General features: G+C 35.8%; 1 pseudogene; it reads left to right on the forward strand.

Moving 5' to 3' along the window:
- LOC122216857 overlaps positions 1-10,116 on the forward strand; it is an 81,302-nt pseudogene extending 71,186 nt beyond the window's left edge.
- The last annotated feature ends 239 nt before the right edge of the window (positions 10,117-10,355 follow it).

The following is a 10,355-nucleotide window of genomic DNA, read 5'->3' on the forward strand; positions in this document are numbered from 1 at the left end:
ATTTGATTCAAGAGAGGTTAGAAATAGTTCAAAAAGCATTGACATTTAAAACCTGAAAAGCTCTGTAATCAGTCTGAATGTCTGTTTAGCCTGCCCCTCTGATGTTTTATAAATGTGGAAATTTCTGACTTCGAGAAAGTATAAAAGACTTTAATAGATAGTGCAAATATTTACCAGTCTCTCTTTTTTGTGCCTTTACTGAAATCTAAAGACAATAATATGGAGATTATTGCTTGAAATTGTTTATTTCAGACATTGTTTCCCACTAAATATTTGAGTATACTCTATATACAGATATCATTATTATAGATATCATGTCTAGGGATTAAATGAAACAATGTATAAAATAGCCTTCCCACAGAGCTGGGAAAAGGAAAGCAGTGAATGGAAGTCAGATATACAGCTATACATTGTTGACATCTTATAACTATTTAACTTATAACTATTTTCTAGGTTTCAGGTACTTTCTCAAATTTCTTTCATCCTCTACTTACTCTACACTCTTCTAGGGTAGTTTTATACACTTGTACAAATTTAATTACTGTCTATCTGCCAACAATTACCAAATGTATATATATCAAGCTTAACAACGAAGTTCAATCTCAGAAGGAAAGTCTAGGCTTGATACCTACATAGCAGGGGATTGTTAGCAGATAGACAGTATAGAAAGTGATTGTCTTAGCTCAACCTGGCCATCTGATGAGGCCCCTTTTCCCGACCTACAAACAATTGTCTATTTGCTGTGTCCTCACATGGCAGACGAGGAAGCGCTCCTGTTTCTTCCTTTCCCTAAAAGGGCACTAATTCCATCACGGGGCTCTATGTTTATGAACTCATCCACATCTAATTACCTCCCAAAGTCCCCACCACCTAGTACCATCACATTGAGGGTTAGGACTTTAACATACAAATTTTGAGGCGACACAAACATGTAATCCTTAATGTTGAATAAGTATATGTTGAGCTTGAAATATCATTGAGATATGTAAGTAGAAATAGCACGTCTTGAATCAAACTATGAAAGTTCTCTACGACCTTCTGATCTTTCACTCCTCCCCATCCAAGCGAATGATTTCACTGTCTACCTAGTCACTCATTCTGGAAACTAGAAGATATTTTTTACTCCTCTGTCTTTGTCTTCTCACACAGGATCTTAGCCAATCATTAATAAAGTCATCTACCAAAAATATATCTAGAACTTATGTACTTCTCACTACTACTGCCTTAATCAAATTTATACTGCTTCTCCTCTTCCCTCTGTGTAGTAATAAGATCAGTCTCAGAGTAACTGTTCTCAAAAATCTTGTGCCCTTCAAAAGATTATGGGTTATGTTTATTCTATCTTTTCCCAATGACCAACATTTTAAGGGTAAATGTATAAATCCCCTTCCTATGACTCTATTCAAATCCATTGTATACAAAGGGGTAGAGAAAAGTGCCATAATAAACGCTTTCATCCATTATTTTTTACTCTGTACCTGCTCCTTTGAATAGATCATTCCTCACATGTTTAGATTTAGAATCTGACAGCTGTTGGGTCTCATAGTTGAGAGTTTACTGTGATTTAAGTGAGTCAAATACTCCATTTGGTTTTTCTTTGGCCTCCTAGCTCAGATTGGTAAACCGGGATTCTCTTCCACTTTCTCTCTCTCTAAGCCTTATGCGGACCTGGATAGGATTGTGACTCAAGAGACTGGGGGCTCGTTGGTGCTAAGCTCAGCTCATTTTGGCTCAGCTCTAAAGGCCTGTTGACTCAGAAGCTGGTAGTGAAAGGTTGACCTTCTCGGATGCATTCTGAAAATGGCCGCGTCTTCCAGTGTGACTCCTACTGGGCGGTTGCTGTCACAACCCATAAAATTCTCATCCTGGGGCTCAGCCTCTTGCTTCTTTCTTGGCTGGTAGAAGACACACCACCATGTCGCTTCATATAATGTTAAAACAGCTGATGGCCTTAGTGTCAGGGGTTTTGGCCATATTTTTTAAATATGTAAAATCCTTCGTTGCAAGGTCTGTTCCTTGGAGCTGTTTCCTAACGCCTCCTGCTCTGTAAACACCTTTTCAAGTTTCTCAGGGCCGTAAAATCTTGACCTTTTCCTGCATTTTCTCTCAGAAAGTGGGCACATGTGTTTTTGAATCATGGCCTGTAAATTATATAAAGCTCTGTGAAAGAAAACTGCAGCTGGGAAAAGGTGGAGCCCATTTATACTCTGGTCATAATAACAACACCACAGCCCCCTTAATGGTTAGTCTGAAGAATATATAGCAGCATCATTATCTACTCAATAAGTCAGTATCCCAGCAATAATTGAAGTTTGTAAGAAAATAGCGGTAGAAATGTGGAAAGATCCAGTAGGGCCTGCACAGCGTGCTGGGGGTGGGGGAACAGAAATCTGGGAAGATTGTTTATTCAAGAAAGATGCCAGCAACTTTGATCATTGTTCAAAGCAAGTTTGATTCATCTTTTGGATTTAAATATTGCTCCTTCAAAGTATCAGTAGCTTAGCATTGCTAAATTAAGTTCTTATTATTCGTTCTTGGGTCACCAGTATCTTCTGTGTGATACATATTTCAGGTTAGTTAGTAGTCTTTTTTCAAATAATTGAAATAGGCATATCAGAAGTCTAATTTTACATGTGTCTAAATAAGGAGGAAGAAGAAGGGGGGGAGAGGAGGAAATGGAGGAGGAGGAGAGCTAGAGCAACTCTAGCATATGCCAGAAATTTCACATGCATCATTTCTGAGTCGTATTAGTACCTTGCAAGCTAGGTGTATGTGTGGTAGTCTACTTTAAGTATCTCATCCCTGTATTTTTTATCACTCCCACCTTAAATCCATTTGATATAAGCAAATGGCCAGATTTGTGGTCATTGTTTTGAGTGAGTTTGGGAAAGGATGAATACCAAAGTCTCCTGTGAATCTTCCTAAGCCCTAGAGATGTGAGAATATTGGGACATAGGTAAAAATATTTTGATCCTAAAGAGGAAAAGGTTCCACTAAAACTAGAAAGATTTTTTTCCGGCCAAGTATGTAGGAAGATGGTGAGAATGGAAAAATTTTGGACTCTCAGAGTATAGGGATCATGTCCCTGGTTTCCAGCAGAGAAGCCAGAGGGCCAGCGACATTTCCAGAGAAGAAATGGCTGGAAGACCCATTTGAGCCAGTGCAGCCTCTCGCCACCTGAAAAGAGTATCTCAGTGCCCTAGGTAGAACTCTAACTGAACAGAGCGCTTCCAGCTGCTCAAGGTCGCGCTGGTGAGAGGAAGGACAGAACCCGTCAGGGTGGATACCTCCAGGACCTTCTGGCACCTGTCTCAGAATAACGTAGGATTTTAAAATAGGGACACAGATTCTGAGGAATGGATAGAAATACCCTTTCTGTACAAGACTGAGTGCCATGAGATCGGGCCAGTCTAGTACAGTAATTCTTCCTTGATTTTCTGTTTCTTGCAGTAACCAAGGGAAACTGTTGAAAATATCAGAGCTGTTTAGAGAATATATTTCATTGCATTGAATTAAAGAATGTGAGTAATTTAGAGATCTAATCACTTCATTCTCATCAGTACCTTCTAGCTAGAATACATCTGTGTTACATATTTTCTGAGTCCTCTGTGAATCAAACATTTACCTAGTGGAAAGCATATTGGAGTTAGACATTGTAAAGAAGTCTAATTTTTCAGGATTCCTTTCTGTCATGAATTTAGTGAATAAAGTTTGTTTTGTATTTTAAGAAATGCAATTGCAGCAGCTGACATGCATTATAATGCGTCCTAAAGCATAAGTTATGGTGTGCCTATTAATTTCCATTCTAATGTATTTTTATTGTTACATTTTTGCTTACAAAGATTTTACTGTCACTTTATTTAATTGAAATCAAATGATGTTATTTACCTTTTGGTGATGCAGAAAAAACCTGCATTTGTAAGCTACTATTATTCAAATTGAATATTCTTACAGAATGCTAGAAGTCTTCAGTGCAGAACATTTTACATATAAATTTAAAACTGTGACATCTACTCCACCAGTCCAATAATGGAGATGATATGGTAGCTGAGGTTGTAATTGATTATGTGCAAGGCATTGTTAAAGTCATCAAATGACAGAAGATTCCAGCAAATTATCTGCAAAGTAAAGAGAACAGTATTTCCTATCTAAAGACATTATCATCACTTTTTAGTAAAGTAACTGAGTGAATGCTAACCTAATACTATCCCATAATCGTCTCTATCTTTAACAGCATTATATGATTGCTTTCAGACCTTTAAAAAATATATTAGTATGTGTATTTTGGAAAATAATTCAGAAAAGTGCCTATAAATTGAGCCCGATTCTAAAAGAGTTATTACTTTTTCATGACTGACTCTGTGAGCTACTTGTATGTGTAAAACAGACTTGGAATTATTTACAATCTAATAGCAATGTCTTATGCCATTCTTAAGTTGTGGAATATGTGGGGACTTTGGTAAACATTCTCTGCCTGCTAGCTGTATGATTATGGTTTTCTTGCATTTATGTTCAAGTGGTTTTGATGTTAGAAGGTTCCGGCAAAACCCAACGAAACTGAGGAAGTAAATAGGATGTGTGTTCTTATTTCTTAACACTGTTTGGAAAAACATTTAAAAGTTCAGTAAATTTAGCCTTTAGTTATAGAATATTTTGTTAGATTCCAAAATGACCACAAATGTCTCCCATTCCTGCAAGTACACCCTTTTGCAACGTGACATTGCTGGTTGTCCCATTTGAATGCTAGTCTGGCCAACCAACGTGCTTTCACCAGTGGGAAGTTAGCAGATGTAAATGCAAGTAGAGACCCCCTTGTCACTAACCTTCTCTAGCTGCTAGAAACCCTTCTTCCGCTGTGTGATGAAAGAGAATGAGACAGTTGCTGTCACAGCAGTCCTTTCCAGTAAGTAAAGTTTTGCTACTCCACTCAGCCCCATTCAGCTAGCCAAGACCAAAAGAATCACCAGATGAAGCCATAGAATATAAGAAACAATCTGTGTGTGTTATTTTAGGCCATTGTGTTTTGATATGGTGTGGTAGGCATCAAAAACTGATGGGATTATATTTCAAGAGAGCGTGGAGTACTGAAACAATGTAGTATAAATAGTTAATTCCCCATTTGCAAGCCTGTATGCCTCACTTTATGTTTTGACTCCTAGTTACTTGAGATTCCTTAAGACTTCAACTCAGATGAATAATTTAAAATCCTGATTCCTTTGTTTTTATTATTTTTGCAGTTCCCAATCCTGACTTTAGTTTAGGTTAATACTTCGCTTGCTTTGGGTAATTGCCTTTACTCTAGGTTGAAAACAGTCCTTTTTTCTGGCATTCGTCTTTTGGTGAGAACACATCTGTATTTGTGGGTGTATTAGTTAAAGCTTCTTTTCCCAGATATGGAACTATGCTCCCGCATGTAAGTCCTTTACGGATCTACTGGATCCCTGAACCTGAGTCCAAATAGATACACCTCAGACTCTTTCCCATCTTCTTCATTTTGGCCCTTTGTCCTTCCCTGGAAGAATACTGCCCCCAGTGAATTCTTTGGCTCAGGTATCTGACTTACAGTGTAATTTGAAGAAACACATATTTGAGGGAAGTGTTACAGTTTCCCTGAGGAAGTGGTCCCTCAGACCACTGAGGGAAGTGAAACAGTGGTCTTTGTGTTACGATTTCAAGTATATTCAGTTATTCCTTTCTAAGACTGTCATTCTGCCCAAATTTGTATCATTGAATTTACTCCTTGGAATAAATTTTCTCTGGTTTTCAGCATGCACTAATTCGGCATTAGAAAGAGCCACTAATTAATTTCATCACAAAGGGAAAGCACAAGAAAATGTAATTCAGAAAGGAATGCTTTGAGGGGAGATGTGTAGATAGGTATAAATTTTTTAAAGAAAATCAATATGGTAGAGTGTTTATAAGCACAGATGAAAACCAGGGTTGAAATTTTAGCTTCACTATTTAGTAACTTGACCAGTTACAATCCTTTGAGCTTCTTTTTTTTCCTGTTCGTAAATTGAAGTTAATACATAGTTCAGAAATTGTTTTGACACTCACCTGAGATGTGTATAAGCACTTAGAGCATTTTTCACAAAACTAGAACAAGTAGTACTAAAATTTGCATGAAAATACAGAAGACTCCAAATTGCCAAGACAATCCTGAGAAAGAAGAATAAAGATGAAGTTGTCATAATTCCATATTTTAAGATGTATCACAAATCCATAGTAATCCAAACAGCATGGTACTGGCATAAAATAGACACAGGGATCATGGATCAGAGTAGGGACCCCAGAAATAAGCCTCCATTTCTATTTTCATTAATCTATGACAAAGGAGGCAAGAATATACAATGTGGAAAAGGCCATCTTTTCAATAAATGGTGCTGGGAAAACTGGACAGCTACATACAGAAGAACTATTTGTATTCATACAAGATTTTTGTAATAAATCTATGTTGGGAAATATGAACTGTATTTAAAGACAGCAATAAATATAGTGAAATTAAAAAAAGTACTTTCTAACACCATACACAAAAATAAACTCAAAATGGATTAAAGATCTAAACCTGAAATCTGAAATTACAAAACTCCTAAAAGAGAACATAGATAATAATTTCTCTGATGTGAGCCATAGCAACATTTTGGTATATATCTCTTCTAAGGCAATGGAAATAAAAGCAAGGAGAAACTATTGGGATTACATTAAAATAAAAAGCTTTTGCACAGTGTAGGAAATCATTTAGAAAACAAAAAACTGACTGAATGGAAGAAGATATTGGTAAATGATATATCTAATAAGAGGTTAGTGACCAAAATACATAAAGGACTTATTATAACTCAACACCAAAACACAAACAATCTAGTTAAAAACATGGGCATTGGGCATGAATAGACAGTTTTCCAAAGAAGATGTATACGTAGCCAACAGACACATAGAAGATGCTCAACATCACTCATCATCAGGGTAATGCAAATCAAAGCCACAGGAGATATCACCTCATAGCTTTCAGAATGGCTGAAATCAAGAAGAAACAGCAAGTGTTAACAAGATGTGGAGGAAAAGGAACCCGTGTGCACTGTTAGTGGGAATGTAAATTGGTACAGGTACTGTTGAAAACAATATAGAGGTTCCCCCCAAAATTAAAAATAAATGTGTATTGTAGCATTATTTATAATAGCCTAGGCATGGAAGCGACCTGAGTGTCCACCAGTAGACAAATGGATAAGGCAAAAGTGACACACACACACTATGGAATGTTACACAGCCATAAAAAAAAGATAAGATCATGTCATTTGAGAAACATGGGTGGACCTAGAGGGTGTTAGGCTAAGTGAGTTAAGTGACACTGACAAAGACAAATACTGTATCACACATCAGTGGAATTAAAGAAAAAAAAGAATAAATGAAGAAAAAGCAGAATCAGAACTACAGATTCGGAGAACAAACTCAGGTTGCCTGAGGAAGGGGAGTGGGGGTTTGGATAAAATGGAGAAGGGGAGTAGGAGATACAGGCCTCCAGGTATGGAATGAGTACGTCATAGGAATAAAAAGAACATAAGGAATACAGTCAGTGATACTGTAATAGTGATGTAAAGGGACAGATGTTAGCAATATTTGTGGCGCACATAGCGTAATGTATAAACTTGTCAGATCACTAAGTTGTAACCGGAAGCTAATGTAGCATTGTGTGTAGCTGTTCCAAAACAAAAAGAAGAGCTCCTTGGAGCTAAGAGGGCCTTAAAGCATGGATGCTGGTTCCTGTTCTTCACATTAGTGGTTGAGGCTGTGAGGAAAAGGCTTTGGGGATTTCTTAGATAGGAGACAAAAAGAGTGAACCGAAAATGAGAAGAGACAAGATGAAAGACAGAATTGGCTTCTTCTGTGGTTCTGTCTACATCTAACCTTTGTCTTAATGACTAAAAGATCTATGTCCTTGGGAAATAAGAAGGCAGTACCTGACTTGAAGTGTGCAAATTCTTACCTTGTCATAAGAAACCATAAAATTCTTAACCATCAAAAATTCAGTCTTGGAATGATTTACTAAAGGAGATTATAAAGTCTTTATGTATGCGTTTATATGTGCTACATTTATACACGCATTTGTTATATATGTATGTATCTAATAATCTTTAATGAACAAATATTGTTTGTTCGATTGTCCATCTGTTTCAAAACAAGCTAGTGTTACAGGTTACTGCCTGTCATCTTTCTAATTGATAACATTATATGGATTCAGGTAGAATAAGGGAATTCATTATTATCTAGCATGGGGTATTCCCTATGAAAGATTCGCCTCACCCCATTCCCTGGAAGTTTAGCAGAAGGCTAATTGGATATATTCAGACATGTGTTAAAGCCGTATCATAGTGGTTCAAAATAAAGAGCACCATATGGGCAGATTTGAATACTGCTTCCCCTGTTCCAAATGTTTACCTTTACTTGTGTGATATCTCCAGGTTTGTACCTGTTAATTTTAATGCTTCAGTTTTTATTCAGTAATTTTTGACTGCATCATTTTCTTTGTCTTTTGGAATATAGAAATGGAGATGTTTCTATTAAAAACAGAATTATTTTCACTCAATCTTTGAATATCAAATAACAATTAAAATTTTTAATTTGCTTCCTAATATTTTCTGTATCTTCCAAAATAGGTATTTATTGTTTTAATAATTAGGAAAATTAAATATGACATTTCAAGAGTTTAAGAACCATAGTAAATCAAAGTGGGAACTTTGATTAAACTTTTAAAATGTATGCTTATAGGGGTGCCTTGGTGGCTCAGTCATTAAGCACCTGACTCTTAATTTGGGCTCAGGTCATGATCTGTGTTTGTGAGTTCGAGCCCCAAGTCAGGCAGGATCTGTGCTGACAGCATGCAACCTGCTTGGGATTCTCTCTCTCTCTCCCTGGCTTTCTGCCCCTCCCCTGCTCTTGTTTGCTCTGTCTCTCTCAAAATAAATAAATAAACTTAAAAAATAAAATGTGTGCTTATTTAATAACTAATGTTATCAGCATTTTTTGTGGAAAAATCCTTTATTTAAATATATCTTAACTATAATAGTATAGTAAAAAAAAGTGGTATTTATCGCTCTGTGCTAAGACTACAGGTGATACTGCTTTTCATTCATTATAATTTTCTGATATAAACTGGAAAAATATGTATGTCAGAAGATTATAAACTAAGAAACTTTAAAAGTTTTGTGAAAATACTGCTTTCCATCGCATTATTGTCTAATTTAAAGCAACAGTATAGTAACTTCTAAGTCTCACTGACCCAACTTTAAAAAACTTTATTGTATTTTGTAAGGAAAAGGTAGTGATGAACAACAAAAATGTAGAAGCTTTACATATATAAGATTTAAAATCTTCAAGTATATATGAAATCTATTCATAGTTTATTACTGTTGACTATTTCCTTACTTGTTTAATTTTTAATTACTTTGAAAATATTACAGTGGTACCACTTTTCATTTGCCAATCAGGCTAGGTGTTATGGTATGTTTTTACGTATATTTATAGAATTATATAAAATATTTGTTATAGGAAGGGAAAGTATGAAACTCAGTTGATGTATTGACTATATGTTAAATATATTTTTTATCATTATAAGATGTTGGAAATTTTGCCTACTATGTTTATGACTCAGGGACACTAATTGCAAGAAAGTAAAATATGTATCATGAGACAATATAATTCTTGTTCTCAGTGTATCATCTGCATGAAGAACTTGGGCATAACTACTCCAGTTCATTACCAGTGTAGAGACTGCATGGAAATCAGAATGCTTTTGAATGGGATAATATCTGAAGTAGAAGTGAATCATGAGCACTTCTTTAATCACTGTTTGTTCATTTTTTTATACAAAGGTTAATTTCTTTAATAAGGTCTTCTGCTTTAATAGATAGTAATTTCAATGGAAATAATTTTGGATCATTTGTTCTCTAAACTATAAAACTATAATTATAATTATAAGCACTATAAATATAATTGAACGCATTACAGTGTGGTATAGTCGAGCCTGTTGTATTAACTGAAAATGATCTTTGACAGTGGGACTTGAGAGAAGATCCACTGCTGTTCCCTTCAGAGCCCTCCAGTAGCTCATCTGTTTCAAAGGACTCTATTTCTCATATCTTCAGGAAGAGTCAACCTGTCTGCAGTTAATGGTGAGTGAAATTGAAACAAAGTTAAAATTCCAATGAGATTTTAGAATTAGGTACCTTGTTTCTTTCGTTCTTTCTCTCTTTCTTTCTTTCTTTCTTTCTTTCTTTCTTTCTTTCTACTAACGTCAACACGCATTGCTTTTGCTAGAATACTCTTCACTAAGATCCTGAGAGCATGGTGATCAGAATATT

This window comes from Panthera leo, chromosome B1, assembly GCF_018350215.1.
Source record: "Panthera leo isolate Ple1 chromosome B1, P.leo_Ple1_pat1.1, whole genome shotgun sequence".
NCBI lineage: Eukaryota > Metazoa > Chordata > Mammalia > Carnivora > Felidae > Panthera > Panthera leo.